The sequence below is a fragment of the Lissotriton helveticus genome, chromosome 4_1 (assembly GCF_964261635.1).
Source record: "Lissotriton helveticus chromosome 4_1, aLisHel1.1, whole genome shotgun sequence".
Taxonomy (NCBI): Eukaryota; Metazoa; Chordata; class Amphibia; order Caudata; family Salamandridae; genus Lissotriton; species Lissotriton helveticus.
Genome location: NC_136063.1, coordinates 1606462067 through 1606484057, shown reverse-complemented (window position 1 = coordinate 1606484057; position 21991 = coordinate 1606462067). Strand labels below are relative to the sequence as shown.

The 21991-nt window shown below is 46.6% G+C and overlaps 1 protein-coding gene across 2 annotated transcripts in view; it reads right to left on the bottom strand.

Annotated features, from left to right (window-relative positions):
* The window catches only part of TBX20 (T-box transcription factor 20), a 140305-nt gene that overhangs the window by 55927 nt on the left and 62387 nt on the right, over positions 1-21991 (bottom strand). The gene's annotated exons all lie outside the window — the stretch shown is intronic.

Sequence of the window (21991 nt, the reverse complement as noted above, 5' to 3'; positions counted from 1 at the left end):
TCTTGAATAGGATTTATACATTTACTGCTGCAAAACTCAGATGCTTCTGTTACTGAATTTGATGTTGGAATTCCATAAAACTAGGCAAGGACATCTCACACTGAAAATTTACACTGCTGGCAAATGTTTTCATCATGTCTATTTTACTGCTGTTTGTTGCACAAAAACTAGAATGTGTCAAAAGACCACAAGATCCACCCCTCCCAAAAAAAGGAAGGAAATGCACTGAAAGCTATAATCAGTAATGATGCAAGAAAAATGTGTAAGGGCAGCAAACAAAGGGAAATATATTGCATTGCTGGCATGGTAAAGCAAATTGATGAAAAAAGGAAACAAAACAATAAAAAAGAGGCTAAGCAAATGAAGAGGTAACATAAAATATAAAAATAAATTACACTTAAGTAATTGTATGAGTACCACTTATTATGCTCGACTTCCAACTTGGTATACGCATTCCCCCTTAACATATGTTTCGCATTCTTGTTTTGGTTTGGTCATCCATCATACTGTTGTGTTTGGTCTTATATTCAGAGTTAGCAACCCTTGGCCCTGCGCTTGGAGAACAATAGGGCTTTCCATAGCGCTCTCAGCGATGCATGCAATAGAAAGCTCCACTACTGAAGCAATGCATTTAATAATGTGGCCTCTTCTTTTTTTGTTCATCTTTTTCAGTTCAATAAAAACACCAGGAAGAGTGTTTCAATTGAATTTGTCCAATACACACACACACACCCACACACAAGTGAACACGCACACAGCTATTGCTATGTAGGTGGAAGGGGTCAGCGCCGTACCTTTTCTGTATTTGGGGTACCCAATCTAGGTGCAGGACGGCCAGATCCATTCTTTCACAGTAACCACTAACTATTTCAATGAGTTTAATTCAGGTTCTTTATATGTAATATATATTATATGTGAAACCCTAACAATATTGCATGCATCTCGCTCTTCAAGGCATGCTCTGATTGCTTCTGCTCTTTATGCATTGAGCATGCAAAAAAACAGTGTTAGAAGCGGCTGTCTCTAGTTGGCAGAGGTATACACTTCTGACAAATAGGGACACACCTTTTCTAGTCAGGGCAAGGAGATCACACACTTAGATAACCCCTGCTCACCCCCTTGGTAGCTTGGCAAAGCAGACAGGCTTATCTCAGAGGCAGTGCGTTAAGCATTTATGACCACATACAGTAATAAAGTGAATACACTACAAATGGACACGACACAGTAGTATTATAAAAATAAGTATTTTTATATAAGACTTAGCACAAGACCAAATAACGACAAAAATATACCACAATCTTAATAAATACTCTTGGAAGGAAAAATAATAGTTCAAGCACGGTTTCTTCTTAGCACAAAAGTCTTTAGTATCAAAAGCAACTCTTCTTCTCTAAAACAAAGTTCTTAGCAACAATGTAACCCACACGGGAGTCACACGACGTCGAGGCAAAATTAATCCAAAGGTTCGGCGTCGACCGCGAGGAGCGCTACGTCGAGCCCGGAGTCGCACAGACCCCAACAACACAGTACCTTGGAAAAAGTGAAGCACTCGATGATCAGCGGCGTCGAGATGTCCGGCGTCGCGTCCTCGGCGTCGATCGAGCCTCGGAGTCGGGGCGATCTGCAGCGGCGTCGACCGAAGTCAGGCGGGAGCAGCGCTCACGGGATGAAGCAGGATACGACGTCGTCGATGTCGATGTTGCAAGAGTGAGCAGCGCTCACGGCGTCGAGAGGGCTCGAAGTCGATGCGATCAGCAGCGGTGCAGACACGGGGTCACTTGGAGCTGGAGCCGAACTCACTACTCACTTGCGTTGCTGCTGGCGTCGATCGGGCCCGGCGGCCGGCGTCGAGGAAGCGGGACACTGGAGCCGTTACTCACGATGTCGAGCTGGATTCGGCGGCGTCCGTCGGCGTCGAGATTGCTGGATTCTTTCAGAGGTGCTGGATTCACAAATCCCAGCAAATAGCACTTTAAGCAGATGAAGTCCTTTAGCCCTGTGACTTCAACAGGAGACTGGCACTCTTCCAGCCCTTGGAGATTTTCTCAGCAAAGAGTGAGAGTACACACAAAGTTCCTCTCTCCTGGTTCCTTGGCAAAAATAAAGAAGCAATGCAGGATTCCCCCAACAAACAGCACTCTGGCAGAAGGGGTAAGCAGTCCTTAGATCAGCAGGCTTCTTGTCCTTGGTTCAGGTTTCCTTGTCAGAAGTGATCTAAATTCTTGGTTCAGGGGTCCTTCTCTTATACCCCTTTTTGGCTTTGATCCCTTTGTCCATGCAGGGGAATTTCCCCCCATCCTGGGTTTGTTGTGGGTGTTGTCAGGCCAGAGCACCTGGCCTATCCACTGGGCAGGGCAGAGTCCTCAGCCGCTCAGCAGGAGCGGAGCCAGCATTGTCACTGGCAGGGGCAGGGCCATCAGTTGCCCGGCAGGAGGCGGGCCAGGAAAGTCCCAGGCAAGCACAGAGTCATCAGTCGCCTGGCAGGGGGGCGGAGCCAACATTGTATCAGGCAGGGCAGGCTATCAAGAGCTACTCTTCCCCTACTCTCAATGCAAATGCCCCACTCATCCCACACTGACTCATTCAGACTCTCTGGAGCCACCCAGCTCCTGTCACACACACACCAGAACCAGCAGAGACCGGTAGACAGTTAGACAAGAAAATAGCTACTTTCTAAAAGTGCTATTTTCAAACACAGAGTCCAAAAACCATCCACACAAACGGATGCGTTATTAAACCCTGAGTTCAGGGATACCAAACTCGACATTGCACCATGCCCCCCGAGCCCGCTAGGATTATAACATTAACAATCCTGGCAGCCCATTCTAACTGATGGAGAGCAGGCTACCTTACAATAGTGAAAAACGACTATGGATGTAATTCACTATTAGGACATGCCAACCTTGTCAGGCTTGTCCTACCTTATGCTTACAATGCACCCTGCCCGTGGGCCTACCATAGGGGTGACTAACATGAAGTTAAGGGAAGGTTTAGGGACTGGCAAGTAGGTGTACTTGCGCAGTCCTCGTGACAGTCAGACTGTACGTGGTCTGGCAATGGCAGACCTTCAGACATACTTTTACTAGGCCGCTCTTGTGGGTGGCACAACATGTGCTGCAGGCCCACTAGCAGCATTTGTATTTACAAGCCCTGGCACTCCTGGTGCACTCTACTAGGGACTGATAGTAAACCAAATAAGCCAAACATGGAAGTAAATCAATACAGCAATTTCACATAGGGAGCACTTGCACTGTGGCACTGATCAGCAGTGGCACAGTGCCCAAAGCATATACCAGCAAAAACATCGTAAACAGAGGAGGCAAACAGAAAAAAATGGAGGAGAGACTCATGCCAATGATGCCAGGTCTAACACGTGTCCCCTCCAGCTGAAATGTGGGGAGAACTACCCTTACCCTAGGGAGTCCTCATCACTAAGGCGGAAAAATCTGGACAGACCATCAGCATTGGCGTGATCTGTGCCAGGGCGGTGTTCCACCGTGAAGTCCATCCCCTGTAGGGAAATGGACCACCTCAACAGCTTTGGATTCTCACCCCTCATCTGCATCAACCATCTGAGGGGCCTGTGGTCTGTCTGCACCCGGAAGTGAGTCCCAAACAGGTAGGGTCTCAGCTTTTTCAGTGCCCAGACCACAGCAAATGCTTCTCTTTCTATCGCACTCCACCTCTGTTCCCTGGGGAGTAACCTCCTGCTGATGAAGGCTACAGGTAAGTCTCGGCCCTCTTCATTCACCTGAGCTAGAACAGCCCCCACGCCATGCTCTGAAGCGTCCGTCTGGACAACAAATTCTTTCGAAAAGTCGGGTGCCTGGAGTATGGGTGCTGTGCACATTGCAGTTTTCAGGGTGTCAAAGGCCGTCTGACAGGCGTCAGTCCAGTTCACAAGTCGTGGCTGCTTCCTGGAAGTCAGCGAAGTCAAGGGGTGCACAATGTTACCATAATCCTTGACAAACCTCCTGTAGTAACCCGTGAGACCCAGGAAGGCTCTCACCTGAGTCTGGGTTTTGGGCGGTGCCCATGCCAGGATGGTATCAATCTTGGGTTGCAGGGGGGCCACCTTGCCGCTCCCTACTTGGTGCCCCAAGTACACCACTGAACCCTGCCCAATCTGGCACTTACTGGCCTTGATTGTGAGGCCTGCTCTGCGCAGGGCCAACAACACTTCCTGGAGGTGGCACAAGTGTTCTTCCCAGCTGGCGCTGAACACTGCGATGTCGTCCAGGTAGGCGGCACTGAAATCCTCCAGCCCAGCCAAGACCTGGTTGACCAACCTCTGGAAGGTGGCAGGGGCATTCTTCATCCCAAAGGGCATAACCCGGAACTGGTAGTGCCCATCTGGTGTGGAGAATGCTGACCTCTCTTTTGCCCCATCGGTCAAGGCGATCTGCCAGTACCCAGACGTTAGATCAAACGTACTAAGGTACTGGGCAGCCCCTAACCGATCGATGAGCTCATCAGCTCGGGGGATGGGGTGCGCGTCAGTCTTGGTGACTGAATTGAGTCCTCGGTAATCCACACAGAACCGAAGTTCCGGTGAAGCACCAGGCGCTGCAGCCTTTGGAACCAAGACCACGGGGCTGGCCCAAGGACTGCTAGAGGACTCAACCACCCCTAGGGCAAACATCTTGGAGACCTCCTCCTTGATGTATGCTCTGACCTTGTCAGTCACTCTGTAAGCCTTGTGCTTGACAGGAGTGCTGTCCCCGGTGTCTACATCATGGACACACCACTGAGTAACACCAGGAATCAAGGAGAACAGATCAGGGAATTGCCCCAACAAATGGCGACAATCCTGCTGCTGTTCAGGGGTCAGTGTGTCAGAGAGGACAACACCATCCACTGACCCATCTTGCTCTTTTGCATACAGGAGGTCAGGAAGAGGCTCACTCTCCTCCTCCATTCCAGCATCTGTAGCTAGGAGCATGCCCACTTCGGACCTTTCTAAGTGGGGCTTCAATCGGTTGACATGCAGGACCCGCAAGGGGTTCCTGGGAGACTTTAAATCCACCAGGTAGGTGACATCGCTCTTCTTCTCCACAACCTCGAATGGTCCAGTCCACCTGTCCTTGAGCGCACAAGGTTCCACAGGGGACATGACCCAAACTTTCTGTCCAGGCTGAAGCTCTACCAGAGTGGCCCTCTGGTCGTACCACCGCTTCATCTCCTCCTGGCTGGCCTCCAGATTTGCCTGAGCAAGATCCCTGAAGCGCCTAGTCTGGTTCCTAAAGGCCAGCATGTAACTGTATACATCCTGGGGAGGTTTCCTGGGAGATTGCTCCCAGCCTTCTTTGACCAGACTCAAAGGTCCTCTTACCGGGTGACCATACAAAAGCTCAAAGGGGCTGAACCCTAGAGACTTCTGTGGCACCTCACGGTAAGCAAACAACAGGCATGGCAAGAGGACGTCCCATTTACGCCTCATTGGTTCTTCAAGACCCATGATCATGCCTTTAAGGGTACGGTTGAATCTTTCAACCAACCCATTACCTTGAGGGTGGTAAGGAGTGGTGAACTTATAAGTTACCCCACACTCCTTCCACAGAGACTTCATATAGTTGGAAATGAAGTTGGTGCCCCGGTCTGACACCACCTCTCTGGGGAACCCCATTCGGGAGAAAACACCCATTAGTGCCCGTCCCACCACGGGGGCAGTCACTGTTCTGAGAGGGATGGCTTCCGGGTACCGTGTGGCATGGTCCACCAAGACCAGGATGAACCTGTTGCCCAGGGCTGTCTTGGGGTCCAGGGGCCCAACAATGTCAATCCCCACCCGGTCAAAGGGGGTACTGACCACGGGAAAAGGTTGGAGGGGAGCCTTCTGCTTCCGCCCGCTTTTCCCACTTGCCTGGCAAGTCTGACAGGTCTTGCACTGGATGTCTACATCCCTTCGCATCTGAGGCCAATAGAAATGGGTGACAAGCCTGTCATAGGTCTTGTCCTGCCCCAGATGTCCAGCTAAAGGAACGTCATGAGCCAAACCCAGTAGGAAGGCTCTGAAGCGCTGGGGTACCACCAGCACACGGGCTGACCCAGGCTCAGCAGCCTTAGGCTCGCTATACAGGAGGTCGTTCTCCCAGTACACAAAATGTGACCCTGACTGATCACCTGAGGTTTGGGCTGAGGCCTGCTGCCTCATACCCACAAGAGAAGGGCACACTTTCTGTTCTGCACAGAATTCCTCCCTGGAGGGACCACCATCCTGCTGCCAATGGGTCAGCTCGGGCAGGTCTCCCAGTTCGGCAACTTGTTCACCTGTGGGTTCCAGGGCATCCCCCTCGAGGTCTGCCTCCTCCTGGACCACGGGAACTACGGGGGACGGTTTCCCGCGCCCCCTGCCTTTTCTCTTCACAGCTGGGTCCTGGGCCATACTTTCAGGCTCCAGAACCCCATCAACACCCTTACTTGCTGTCATGGATCGAGTGGTTGCACACACCCACTCTGGCACACCCAACATTTTCAAATGTGTCTCCCTCTCCACCTTAGCCCAAGGGGAGTCTTCTAAATCGTTGCCCAGGAGACAATCAACAGGCATGGCGGGCCTCACAGCAACCTGAAGAGTACCCGAAACTCCCCCCCATTCAAAGGAAACTTGAGCTACCTCACACTCTTACTGGGAGTTGTCAGCAGCTATCACAGGGTAGAATGCGTGGGGAACAACCTGCTCTCTGGACACCAAGTGACACTTGACAGCTGTCACACTCGCTCCGGTGTCTCTGAGAGCTTCCACTCTATGGCCATTGATGGTCACCCACTGCCTATATTTCTTAGTGTTACTAGGCAGAGGGGGTGGAGGGACCAATTCCATGTCTCCTAGAGAGACCAGGGACATCTCTGCGGGACCCTCCCCACCATGGGCAACCATCTCCTCCCCTCCCAGAGCTACACTAGCCAACTGACGGGGTGGTGCACTGGGTAGTGCACCAGACTTCTTCAAGGGACACTGAGGGTCATAAAAACGGTGTCCTACTTGCTTACAAACGAAGCAGGTCAGGGGGCCCCTATGACCAGGTTTACCTGGCGGGGCCTCTGATTTCTTCACAGGGGGAGGCTGGGAACCTTTCCCTTGGTTCCCTTGGGGATTACTTTGGGGCCCTTTCTGGGACTCCTTCTGTTTACCCCTGTCCCCCCCACTCTTCTGCTGGGGACCCTGCCCACCTTTGGCTGAGTCTCCCACTGGACCCTTGTGGACCCTGGTACTGACCCAGCGGTCCGCCTCTTCAGCAAGTTTTCTAGGGTTAGATATCTTGCTATCAATAAGGTGCTGGCGCAGCTCTGGAAAACAGTTATTAGACAAGTGCTCCCACGCAAATAAATCATAAAGAGCATCATAACTTTCCACTTTGCTGCCCTTTACCCAACCATCCATGGCTCTGCAAAAATATGACACATACTCCACCCACGTGGTACCAGGCAACTTCTTACATTCTCTAAAGGCCTGTCTGTACTTTTCTGGGGTTAGGCCATACCTTAACATTAAAGCATCCTTCATATGAGCATAAGACGTCCTATTCTCAACAGGCATGTCTAACAGGGTATCTCTTCCCTCATTCACAAAGCGACCCCACAACCCCGCTCCCCAATCCTTCTCAGGGACCCGGTGGGCCAACAATGCTAACTCATATGCTTTAAACCACTGACCAATATCCTCATTCTTCTGAAAATCTTTGATCACATCTTTGGGAAAATAAAACCTACTTTCTGCAGGCACAGATGGGACGCTGCCACCAGAGGGATTCAATTCTAACTCCTTAGCTTTGAGCTCCATGTCCCTCACCATTCTCTCACGCTCAAAAGCTAACTTCTCTCTTTCAAACTCTAATCTTTTGATCTCCAAATCAGCTTCTCTCCTGCCTCTTGCATTCTCTATCTCCAACTGCCCATTTATCTTAAGTTTTGCCATTTCCACGTTGTAGGCTCGCTCCTTCGCCCTTTCTTCTCTTTCTTCAGGGGAAAGACCTTTGGAGGAAACACTGCTGCCAGGAGGGGATACAGGCCCAGTCACGGGCACTTCCTCCTCCCCTTCCTCTGTCGGTCCCACCACCGGATCAGAGGGATTTCTGGCCTCTAACCAGGCTTCCAATGCTTTGAAATATTCTGCTTTCTTGGAGAGGCCTGGAGTAGGGACTTTCAATTGTTTGCAAAAGTGTTTCAGCTCCTTTAAGGAATAACCATTTATCTTACTCCTATCAAATTCCTCCATAACAGCAACAACAGGTGTAGTGCTTCCAGCAGTACTCATGGTCAAAACTGGCAGTTTCAAAAATCAAGCTTCAGGAAAAGCGGAGAACAAAAATAGAATATCCAACCAAAACAGAATGTGGCTGCGCTATGGTCTGCTTTCACTATGTAGCGCACACTAATCACTGCACATGGGTCATAAATGCAAAGTTCAAAATCCCACCGCTGACCCACCAATGTTAGAAGCGGCTGTCTCTAGTTGGCAGAGGTATACACTTCTGACAAATAGGGACACACCTTTTCTAGTCAGGGCAAGGAGATCACACACTTAGATAACCCCTGCTCACCCCCTTGGTAGCTTGGCAAAGCAGACAGGCTTATCTCAGAGGCAGTGCGTTAAGCATTTATGACCACATACAGTAATAAAGTGAATACACTACAAATGGACACGACACAGTAGTATTATAAAAATAAGTATTTTTATATAAGACTTAGCACAAGACCAAATAACGACAAAAATATACCACAATCTTAATAAATACTCTTGGAAGGAAAAATAATAGTTCAAGCACGGTTTCTTCTTAGCACAAAAGTCTTTAGTATCAAAAGCAACTCTTCTTCTCTAAAACAAAGTTCTTAGCAACAATGTAACCCACACGGGAGTCACACGACGTCGAGGCAAAATTAATCCAAAGGTTCGGCGTCGACCGCGAGGAGCGCTACGTCGAGCCCGGAGTCGCACAGACCCCAACAACACAGTACCTTGGAAAAAGTGAAGCACTCGATGATCAGCGGCGTCGAGATGTCCGGCGTCGCGTCCTCGGCGTCGATCGAGCCTCGGAGTCGGGGCGATCTGCAGCGGCGTCGACCGAAGTCAGGCGGGAGCAGCGCTCACGGGATGAAGCAGGATACGACGTCGTCGATGTCGATGTTGCAAGAGTGAGCAGCGCTCACGGCGTCGAGAGGGCTCGAAGTCGATGCGATCAGCAGCGGTGCAGACACGGGGTCACTTGGAGCTGGAGCCGAACTCACTACTCACTTGCGTTGCTGCTGGCGTCGATCGGGCCCGGCGGCCGGCGTCGAGGAAGCGGGACACTGGAGCCGTTACTCACGATGTCGAGCTGGATTCGGCGGCGTCCGTCGGCGTCGAGATTGCTGGATTCTTTCAGAGGTGCTGGATTCACAAATCCCAGCAAATAGCACTTTAAGCAGATGAAGTCCTTTAGCCCTGTGACTTCAACAGGAGACTGGCACTCTTCCAGCCCTTGGAGATTTTCTCAGCAAAGAGTGAGAGTACACACAAAGTTCCTCTCTCCTGGTTCCTTGGCAAAAATAAAGAAGCAATGCAGGATTCCCCCAACAAACAGCACTCTGGCAGAAGGGGTAAGCAGTCCTTAGATCAGCAGGCTTCTTGTCCTTGGTTCAGGTTTCCTTGTCAGAAGTGATCTAAATTCTTGGTTCAGGGGTCCTTCTCTTATACCCCTTTTTGGCTTTGATCCCTTTGTCCATGCAGGGGAATTTCCCCCCATCCTGGGTTTGTTGTGGGTGTTGTCAGGCCAGAGCACCTGGCCTATCCACTGGGCAGGGCAGAGTCCTCAGCCGCTCAGCAGGAGCGGAGCCAGCATTGTCACTGGCAGGGGCAGGGCCATCAGTTGCCCGGCAGGAGGCGGGCCAGGAAAGTCCCAGGCAAGCACAGAGTCATCAGTCGCCTGGCAGGGGGGCGGAGCCAACATTGTATCAGGCAGGGCAGGCTATCAAGAGCTACTCTTCCCCTACTCTCAATGCAAATGCCCCACTCATCCCACACTGACTCATTCAGACTCTCTGGAGCCACCCAGCTCCTGTCACACACACACCAGAACCAGCAGAGACCGGTAGACAGTTAGACAAGAAAATAGCTACTTTCTAAAAGTGCTATTTTCAAACACAGAGTCCAAAAACCATCCACACAAACGGATGCGTTATTAAACCCTGAGTTCAGGGATACCAAACTCGACATTGCACCATGCCCCCCGAGCCCGCTAGGATTATAACATTAACAATCCTGGCAGCCCATTCTAACTGATGGAGAGCAGGCTACCTTACAATAGTGAAAAACGACTATGGATGTAATTCACTATTAGGACATGCCAACCTTGTCAGGCTTGTCCTACCTTATGCTTACAATGCACCCTGCCCGTGGGCCTACCATAGGGGTGACTAACATGAAGTTAAGGGAAGGTTTAGGGACTGGCAAGTAGGTGTACTTGCGCAGTCCTCGTGACAGTCAGACTGTACGTGGTCTGGCAATGGCAGACCTTCAGACATACTTTTACTAGGCCGCTCTTGTGGGTGGCACAACATGTGCTGCAGGCCCACTAGCAGCATTTGTATTTACAAGCCCTGGCACTCCTGGTGCACTCTACTAGGGACTGATAGTAAACCAAATAAGCCAAACATGGAAGTAAATCAATACAGCAATTTCACATAGGGAGCACTTGCACTGTGGCACTGATCAGCAGTGGCACAGTGCCCAAAGCATATACCAGCAAAAACATCGTAAACAGAGGAGGCAAACAGAAAAAAATGGAGGAGAGACTCATGCCAATGATGCCAGGTCTAACAAACAGCATGCAGTTTTATTTGAGTAAGGGGGTAGTGAAAGCATCGGTCTTGCTCTGGTAAATACTTACCATGAGTCCTGCCTAATCTGGTGATTGGCAGATAAGGCTAGAATCTGGGTTGGAAAAATGGAAGTTGTCAATCTTACAGTATCTGCACGCCCTTCCTGCAGTGCTGTTTCCCCTGCTCCAGAGCCTCTGTAAACCCAGGGAAGGACCACCAGCAGTGCCACTGGGCTTTGTCATGTAAGATAGGAGGGACTGTGTATACATAATTGCCTTTGTGCTTGCTTTGTTTGGGAAAGTGTACGTAAGGATGAACTGGAGTGACTTCATGAATTTATATGTTGGAGGGTGAGCCTTGTGGGTAAGAGAGTTCATGTGGTTCTGGTATGGTCAGAATATAATGATATGGGTGGTAGAGATCACCCTGGTCTAATGGTGACACTTAATATCATGAGAGCATTCATGGTGACATTCTTTCTGTCTCTGATGCAATAGAGAAACATTCTTTTTATGTAGTTGGCATTCTTCTTCATAACAATCTGGCCATTTTTTGCATTGGAGTTGGCCCATCTATGAAATTTTGTGGTCATGTCTAATAATATCATGTCTATCTTTGACATAACAACGACCATCCTTGATGTACTGTTGGCATTCTCAACATATATTTAATTGCATATGGGACCGCGCGGCCCCCTCAGCCCCGGCTACCAACACCTCCCCGGAGCTTAATCTTTTTTGGAGGAGGGCCACGCAGCCCCCCCATGGAGCTGTGGATGACCCTGGGGACCGTCACACCCCAAGAAAGTACCCACCTCCTGGGACATTGCCGTTTGCTATGGCTTGGGGGTCGCGCTGGCCCTCTCTCCATTTAAAAAAGAATTATGAAGGCCTGGAGATGGGATCCACAGTACTGAAATTGGCCTCAGGAGGGGGGCCAGGCGGCCCACTTACCTTTTTGGAAAAAAAAACAGAAAAGGTCAGCCCTGTGGGATGGTGAAAGGATCTTGTGTGGCCTCCCTCCCCATTAAAAATAAATAAATTACTGGCCCTAGGGTGATATGGTCTCCAGGGCCGAAATCGGCAGAGGGAAGGGGAGCAACTCTGCCCCTTCCCTAAAAAAAGAAATGTTAAAAAAAAATGAAAAACTGGCAAGTCACGGAGGCCACACCCCCTACACCATCACTCTACAAATGCACCTCCTGGCGCAGTGGTGGTTGGGGAATGAAATCCCTTTGAAGGTTGAGGGTCTTTGGGGGCCAACAAGCCCTCTTCTTACCTCCAGTAAGTCCCAGACAGTGGGATTGATGAGAGGACTTGAAGGCCACACCCCATTTCTCTACGACTGTGCAAATGCTACTGGTTGGGAAATTAATTCCACTTTACTACGGATAGCCTCAGGACTAAAGTGTACTATTTCCCCCAACCAGTAGGGCGCCATGAATGCCCATTTGCAGAGTGGTGTAGAAAGTGGGCATGGCCTCTGGCAACCTCTTAGCAATGCAGCTGTGTGTGTCTTACTGGAGGCGGCAAGAGGGGTAGTTGGCTCCCAAGTTCACTCAAAAGCCAAGAGGACTTCACCCCCCAACTAGTAGAGTGCCAGGAGATGTATTTACAAAATGGTGGAGAAAGGGGGTGAGGCCACTGAACATCTCTCAGCAAACCCACTGTTTGGAACCTACTGTAGTTAAGAAGAAGGGTAGTTGGCCCCCAAGGAACCTCTGGAGCCAAGGGAACTTCATTCTCCTACTAGTAGTGCACCAGGAGCCACGTTGGCACAGTGGTGGAGAAAGGGGGTGTAGCATCCAACAACCTGTCAGCAATCCTTATGTGTGGGACATACTGGAGGTAACAGGAGAAGTAGTTGGCCTCCAAGGACGTCCTTGAGGGCTAACTACCCCTCCTATTGCCTCCCACACAGTGAGATTGCTAAGAAGTTAAGAGGCCTTTGAAGGCCACCCCACTTTCTCCACCACTCTGTTAACGGGGCTCCACTCATGTTGCACTACTGGTTGGGGGATGAAGTCCAATTTAGTCCTCAAGGATCTTAAAGGCCAAGAAGCCCTCCTGCTACCTCCTGTAAGTCCTACACAGGGGGATTCCTGAGAGCTGGTCGGAGGCCCAGCCCCCTTTCTCCACTACTCTGCAAACACAGTTACTAGTTAAACAAGCATTTGCAATGCAATAGGTCTCACATTTACGAGAGTTTAAGCTATCGGCACTGTAAATGACAATGCCTTTTATTATGTGATGGTTTTCAAAACACTTAAGTAAAAGGCATTGTCATTCACAATGCCAATAGCTCAAACTCTCGTAAATACGAGCCTTATTGTATTACAAATTCTTGTTTTTAAAGTGCTGGAGATTGTTGAAGAATGTTGGAGAAAATCCTGCAAGGCGCAAAGAGATTGAGAAATTTTAAGCCAACCTGAAGGACTCACATAAGTGATAACAGCTTGACAAGATGAATGTGGCGCCATCTTTCAGCCATATAATGCCACTGCAGCCATCTGGCATCTATGTCACCAAACTTCAAATGAGGGCTTTAAACGGTGCATACGTACCACTGCTAATATGATGGCTCAGTGGACTCCCAGCACACATGTTTAAACAAACTCTGTCTAAGTAATCATTTAAAGAAGCCTTTGCATACAATTGTTTTCCAAATTAATTCTTAGAAGAAAAAATGAGATTAAACCAACATTTTTCCCTTTCAAAACACACATGTTGGTGCAATCATGATTCGGATACATTTAAGATTTGCCAGAAGCAGTTGTTGTGTGTTGAGTCAGTTACCTGTAAGAAATGTGAAGGCCGGCTTGGCTTACGTCCCCAGAATCTTAATCTTGTTGAAGAAGGGAAAAGTGGCCGCGCAGTTGCCAGTGGCAGCTCCTCCGAGGACAGTTTCCCCACTGCTTCAGCTGCAAGTTGAATAAAAAAAATAAAATGATAATAACGTTCGTTATTATCATTTCATTTGATGTATTCAGCTTGCAGCTGAAGTCAGGCGGGCAGGGCTGGGCTCGCCGCATGTCTCGGGTAGACTGAATAGGATAACCTTAGTTTTTTCTGAGTTAAATTTATGACAATGTTTGCCCATCTAACTTTAAGTCTTTCTCATGCAGTTGTGTAACTCTCATTGGACACCTCCCTGAGAGAGCTGGGACTATTCGCCATCGCTACCACCGACAGTCAATTGTTCAAGGGGACAAGGGGCCAGGGTGCCCCTTGGGGTAAAAGTGCACTTGGAATTAGCAATTCTGCAGTTGTTCTTTCCAAATAAAGATGAAAATACCCCATTTTCCACCTTGTGCTGCAAAGTGTGGCTTTTCTTATCATGTGATTTAGTGATTCTTGCTGCATTAGTTGGTTTTCAATGCCACATAATTCTAGTTGCGTCATTTTAAATTAGCTGGATGATCATCAAATTACTTTGGACTTGCTTACAAAGTTATCTTGTCTGTACTCCTAGAAATAGTGCAGTAAATGTTTTCTGTTTTTGCAGTTTTATATAGCATGAACTCGACCCGAAGGTACTGGAATGCTTTACATGAGCACCAGTTACATTACACAGGGGGCCCATTAATTTTTGGTACACACCGGGAGAGATTAAAAGATTTGCCCAGAAGCACAGAATGTTGAGCCCACACCGGGACTTGAACCGGGTTACCCGGTTCTAAAGTCGACAGCTCCGGCAATTACTCCCCATCCTAACATTTGGCTACCCATCCTTATCATCAGGGTTTTAAGTGGACCGGGTCCTGCGGTGCTCAGCACAGGCAGTTCAAAAAAGCAGGTGCCGAGAGAAGGGTCCCTATCTGGCTCTCCATTTTGCCCTCACCCTCAGGGTGAGATAAAAAAAATCTGAACTCTGCAGCAGTACCACTCTTCACTTCCTTGGGTGTAACTTCAAAGAGACTCCTACTAATTCTTTCATAGTCTCATCATGTCAGAACTGAAGTATTTTCAGTGTCATATACAACGAAGCCGTAGTTGGTGCTTATTTATTATAGGCTACTAACAACCATTGACAAAGCCAATAGTCCTGGCTTGTTGTAGATGTAATGCTACTTGTTATATCTGGGTGCAATGACAGAAGCAGCAAAATACCAGTCGGTGGCACACTATGCTAAGCACAGATTTTCAGCTTATGTGTTTTTAAGCGGCATTCTTAATTACATTGGCCATACCCCTTAGAGAGACCGCCCAGTTTTTATATCCCACTTAAAGCCCTGCATATCATACACATAAATAACTATGCAGTCTGTGACAATGGCATTTGCTACAACAAACATAGCTGAAGCTACAAACCCCTGCCCAAGCTGTCTCCTGTTGACTCGTCCACGGTCTCCGCCTCTCCCAAGCCTGTTTTAGGAGTTTGAAGTTTGAAGTTTGAAGGACTGGACATGTACTTACACTTTTCAGTTTTCCAAATGTAGTTAAGTTGAAGGTGACAACAGGCAGAAAAGGGTGACAGAAAGAGGTGACTGCTGCCCTGTGTGAGCCGAGCTGCCTCATTCCCCTGGACTGGCCTCCCCTCACAGAAGACACATCTACATTCACTTTCCTGCCGCCAAAGCCGGTCTAACACTGTCCGTAGGTGGAATGAGGGGGCAAATATCTGGTCCATTATCAAGTTAGTGACTTCTCACCTCACCAAAGGTGTGGGCAGGGTGTAAGCTTGCATGGTAGATCGGCGGTGTAATGCACATCAGCTGGGAATTACGTGCCTAGAATTTGAAACAAGCTTGCAGAGCAACCCTCAACGCCGCCCCCTCCTCCAAAGAGTGGTCACATTAGAGCTGACGACTCCGGACCTGGGGATCAGTGTTCGAGCCTCAGTGTCGCTCAGCAACCATGTGAATGTGGTCAAATTACTTAATCACCCCAGTGCCCACCTTATATGATTGTTCACATTTAAATTTAAAAAAGCGGTGATCTCGGAAGGGTGGGGGGGGGCGGGCAACCAGTGTTGTGTGAGGGGGGCTGGAGTAAAGACACACAGGCAGATTACTTGTGCGATGCGTAATTTAAGTAGGCGCTGTAATGTAAATTAAAGTTAAAGAAAAGACAAGCAAGTACAAAAATCTAATTAAAAGCTGGCTAAACGGGGTAGAAAATCATTAAGTCTATCCAAAGTCTGTAGTTTGAATTCACCACTATTCCTGCCAGACAAATACTTACACATACAGAGAAGAGCTATCACCCAGCGCGCCCCTGCTCTCTCCCGCAGCAATACTCCGTGGGAGTGATCTTTTGAAAAAAGGTGGAACATGTACCCACCATTAGCCACGCAATTGCATGGCACGATTTTAAAAGTACACACACAAAAGCCAATCCAAAAGCAGAGGAGGAGTCAGCCCCACAACTACATACAAGAGATCGCAACAGCGCAAGCGCTGTAAGCTCGACCTAAAAACCATAGAAATTCACTGAAAAAAACAAAGGTTAGAGGGATGTTATAGTTAGGAAATAGCTTTGAAAAAACCTTGAAAATTCACTGAAAAAACAAAGGTTACATGGACGTTATAGTTAGGCTGGCATTTCTCTTGTACAAAACCAGAGAAATACAGTAGTTATAGTTAGCTAAGCTAACTATAACTTGCGCCCCCACAATGCACTGTTTATGACCTCATATATTACATCACTCACTCATGACATGGTCAGTGGCATCACAGATGACATCTCAAATGACATCACTGATGACATCACTGATGACATCATCCAGTGACTGAGTGTTTTAAAAAAGTTTATGTGTGTTAAATCTATATACCAATGTTTATTGGTGAATCAGTAGGTATGTGAGTGCCTGTTTGGATGATTCAGTGGGTACGTGACTGACAGTACATGTGAGTGATTAGGTGTCTCAGTGAATGCATGGGTGAGTGACTGGTTGTCTGCATGTCTGCATCTGTCTGTCAGTTGGTCTCTAAGTGGCTGTAAGGGTGTGTGAGTGGGTATGTGAGTTTCTGTATGGGTGAGTGATTGGCTGTCCATGGATGTCTGTATGGGAGGGGGAGGAGGTGTGTGACTGCCTGTATAGATGAGTGAGTGGATGAGTCAGTGACTGCATGGGTTAGTGAGTGCATGCATGAGGGGCTGTGTGGGTGAATGAGTGTGGGTATGGCTGTGTTGACGAGTGAGTGCATGTGTCAATGGTATATGTGTGAATAAATGGGAATGTGAAAGGCATTATAGATGAGTGACTATATGGGTGAGTGAGTGAATGTGAGAGTGTCTGTATGGGTGAGTGTGTGCATATATCACTGACTCTATAGGTGAGTGAGTACGTGTTAGTATCTGTATGAGTGAGTGTGTGTGTAACTGCAGGTGAGTAAGTGGCTGTGTGATTGTCTGTATGGGTGAGTGAGTACGTGTGTGAGTAGATCAAAGGGGGAATGATTCAGTGTGTGAGTGGCTGTACAGGTGTATGAGTGGATATGTCAATGGCAATCATTAGTGAGTGAGTGGGTGTATGAGTGGCTGTATGGCTCAGTGAATAGATGTGTGTGTTGATCTGTGAATCAGTGAGTGGTTGTGTAAGTGCTGGTATGGGTGTGGGAATGGGTTTGCGAACGGTAGTGTGGAAGTTGGAGTGGGTGCACAAAAGGTTATATGGGATTGTGAGTGGGTACATCAGAGATTCTGTAGATGTTGTCATCAGTGATGTCATCCGTGATGTCACTGACAATGTCATAAGCATTGCAATGTAGGGCACAAGTTATAGTTCTCTCACTAACTATAATGGCTGAATGTCACTGGTTTTGTACGGGTGAAAACTGAGCCTAACTATAACATCCCCTTAACCTTTGTTTTTTTCTGTGAATTTCAAAGGTTTGTTTAATTCAATTACCTAACTATAATGTCCCTGCAACCTTTGGGTTTTTCACTCAATTTCTAAGGTTTCTTAAATGATTATTCCTAACTATGTCCCTGTAACCTTTGTGTTTTTTCAGTGAATTTCTATGTTTTTTAAGCAGTAGTCGCTTTTTCACGAGTGATGGAGAAAGGGGGCGGCTCTCAGGAATCCCGCTCTGTGGCTCCAGGAGGGGAGCTGCTCCTTTTTTTGTATTAGGGCCTGCCCCAGGGAGGTGGCAGTCCCCGGGGCAGAGAATAGCCCAGAAGGGGGGCCACCTCCCACTTAAAAACATTGAATTTAGCCCCGGGGTGTTGGTGGTCCCAGGGACCCAGGGGTCCATAAGGCCCCCCATTACAAAATTAAAGAGACCCTGGAGTATAGGGGAGTCCACAAGACCACCCCGATTTATTTTGCATTAGCACCGGGAAGATGGCGGTCCCCTATACCTCAAGCCCTCACCACACACTGCTAATTACCCCTCATATTACATCACTCATGACATCTTCCATGACATCATTGATAATATCACTGCAACATCTGTCATAGTTACCTTAGGGCATGAGTTATAGTTACTTGAGATAACTATAACTATAAATATATATATATATATATATATATATATGTATATATATATATATATATATATATATATATATATATATATATATATATACTGCCCCCGCTCTTTTGCACAAGCATGTTGCACTTTGCTTTGATTAATATGGCACAAATAACAACAGGGCTCCGATGTTAGTGAACAGGCTTGTTCTGCCCTTGTATGTCAATATACGATGAAAGACATATAAAAATATGTTAAAAAATATCAAAAAATGCAAAAATATTATAAAACAAAAAAGAAAACATTAACAGTAACCTTACAATTTTCAAAAGCTGCTTTTCAATGAAAACAATAATTTGTTGTTTTAAATAATGTTTTGTTCTGTGCACTTTTACATGTATTTTCTCAGGACCTTGGTTTTATATGAAATAGCACATTCAAAAACTATTTTACACTACAGCCAAAATGTAAACAATTCGATCAATGTAGTTTTGCACTTGGATAATTGTGTGTAGTTCTTTTAAACTACAAAACTCTTCTATGTTTATATGCAAGCAGGCTGTAGCATGTGATTGCTCAATGTGATTATTTAAACAAATACCCTGTTGATGGACTGTGTCATGTGATCAAGCGCTCTGGGAAGCGCGAAACGCGTCATGGCGATTTGAAGCACCAACAACAATAAAGATTTAATTTTGCACCTACTCTGGGCCTGTATCTGTTTCTGCAGCCTTGAAACTCTGCACAAGATTCGGATATCCTTGGAATATATGTATATATATATTTATATATATATACATATATTCCATATACCAGAGGTCACCAGTAGATAGATATAGTTAGGACCTAGTTCCCATAGGAGAAGCGTTTGTTATTTTGCCAATAACTTTGGTCCTGTTGGATGAAATTTCCCAAGCCAGTTTGCCACTCAGTTCAGCTGCTGTGTTGAAAGTTTTGGGGTGATCCGTAAAGCAGGGGCTGAGAAAAAAGGGGGTCCCAAAACATGTTTTCTCCATGCAGTTTCTCATACGACCACAGCCTGAATCGCTGAACGGAATTACACCAAATTTAGTAGAAAGCTAGTGCTTGTTCAAGAAAGCATGCTTTTTGTTATTTGGTGTAAATCCATTCAGTAGTTTTAGGGAGATTAACTGAAAACCAAATTTGTATGTCTAGGGACACAGACCATCCCTGGATCGACCTGAGGTGAATCTGTGGCTCCACGTGCCAAAGCAAAGTCCTGATTTGCTGGCCGCAACCTGAGAGAAAAGTTGAGCTCACAACTTTATATCTCAGGTAATGGATGGTCCCTGGAGCTGAAAAGTTGCTTGCATACTAATTTGAGGGGCCAGATGAGAGCTTTCCTGACCACACCACTTATATATATTATAAATGAAAGCATGAACAATGGACAGTAAAATGCCCAAAAATGTTTTCATTGTCTCTCGTGAGATTCACAGAGCCGTCACGAGGCTCAGCATTGCCCCTGTGTATATATTCAAATATCGCAGGGAAATTCCATGGTGAATCCACGGATTCATGAAAGAGCCAACCAAATCTGGCGTCTTGACAGTAAACATGGAAAGGGTTAAAGAAATAGTGACCATTTAGAAGTGGTATAACAAAAAAGAAAGTTGAAAGGAAGCCTGTGGTTTGTTAATTAGAGCAGCATAAGTAAGAGCACATGGTGAGGGGGAGCCAGTTTACTTGCCTATCTACTGAGAGAGGATACTCAGGAGTTCTGACTAGAGATTTGGAGTGAAAACAGATGTTACCAGACATAGAAATAAAACTGAGAGAACAGCAAAGAGCTTTTACAGGTCTGGTAATTAGGTTGCAGTATATAAAAATATATTTAGAAAAAAATAGAGAGTGTATGTAATGTGAAAGAAAATATGTAGCTTCTAGACAGTATATTAGAAGGAAAAATGGGTGATTAGATGAAAATTTGAACTGAAATTACAGTGAACAGGAAAGGAAAAAGAGGAATTGCTATACTGCATATATATTACTTTTATTATGCTAGTATGACTAAATGCTTTTGAAATAAGAGGTGGGTGTTTGCTTATAGCATGTAATTTAATAGTATGCTCACACATATAGCCAGACAGTGACCGCCACACTGACTCACACAGCCATAAGACCATTTACACACCCATTTACTCATGTGTACGTCCACGTTTGAGTACTAGTTTGTCCTTAGAACCTGGGGGGACATCATCAGAATGCAATCTGCACCACAAGAAGAGTTTGTGGAGGACTACTTCAGCACTCTTGAAAAGGAAGTACCCTGATTGTAGTTGACCTCAGAATCACAGCCCCAAAGGGTAGTGGATTTCAGAAGGAGGGAGAGGAGTAGAGAAATGAGTGGGTAAAGTCTCCAGAGGAGAGAGGTTATCCCCTAGAGAAAGTCTTCTCTGTTGGATATGGGGCAGGCAGTTGTCTCCTCCCAAACCCACTACCCTGAGGACAGACAGAATTAGTGGGACCTGCGGCTGCAGCTGGCCCAGCCAGGTGCAGAGGAGAAGAAAGGTGAGGCTAAGGAAGCTTTGGAGAAGAAAAAGGGTTTGCTGACTGAAGTCTCATGGAGGTGCACTTAAAGGCCAAATTGCTGTTAGAGTCTTGCAAGAATGGTGGGAGCCCCACTACTGTGTCCAGTGCAGAAGAATGAGTTCATATATTCAGAGATTAGGTGCCTGACTTTAAGAAGGGGGTTGATATAGACAGGTTATTACTGGCATACAAATTAGCTGTAGAGTTAAAGATGATATCTGAGGAGGATTGCAGAGGTGCTTTTGGAGTCATATTTGTGGTGATGGGAGGGACAACGTACTGGCTCAAGAGAAGGGGAAGAGGTTGAGGTATGCCGCTATAAAGGAGGCCCTTGTCAGTAGGCACAAATTAACCCCAGAGGAGTGCAGTTTGAAATTCAGGGTTAATAAGAAACGGTGTACCTACTGCTGGGAGGATATTTTGGGGTACTTTTGAATTGTTTGTTAAAAGTACTGATGTTTCAAGGTGTTTCTAACAGTTTTATACATTTTCTTTTTTTCTAAAGATTATTGAGAAGGAGCAACTTATTTAAAACAACAGATGGAATACATATGGAATATGAAATCTATGGTACTCAGAATATAATCTTGTTCACTTGAACTCTGCTGCAAGTATTTGCACAGGGCAGTCATCATGCTGTTTGCCTAATGCAGTTCAAAATAGTTGAGGAAAATATTGAATCTCTAAGCTTTTCTCCAGACACTCATTGGAGTTATTTTATCTTGTTTCATCTGATACAGTTCAATGGCATCGTCAATAACCTATTTTGAATGTAGTGGATGGATAGTGTAAAGATCATATATTTTTTCAGACGTATTTCAATCCATCATTTCAAACTGTCCACTTAAAGGCAACATTTCTTCGTCCATGCAACTTTCATGATAGAAAACATCTCCATCGTTGTAGAACACATTATTATCTTTAAGATATACTATAGGTTTCTTCACTTTATTTGCAACCACTAGTTCCTGCCATATTTTTTTGTCTTTCGTAGGCATACCATTCACTAGAATAACAAGTGGTTCTTCCAAATCTCTCTCTACACCCACAGTTTTCAATTTGGGTTTGCCATCTAAAGGTAAATACACAACTCTACCTTTAAGCCCTTTCTGCAGTTCAGTGGATTAAACTTATGATGTTAGAGTTTGCTTCTCTCAGAAATAAATGTAAGTGATCCTATGGCTATTCTGCACAACACAGGGTTAAAAACCAAGTAGGTGT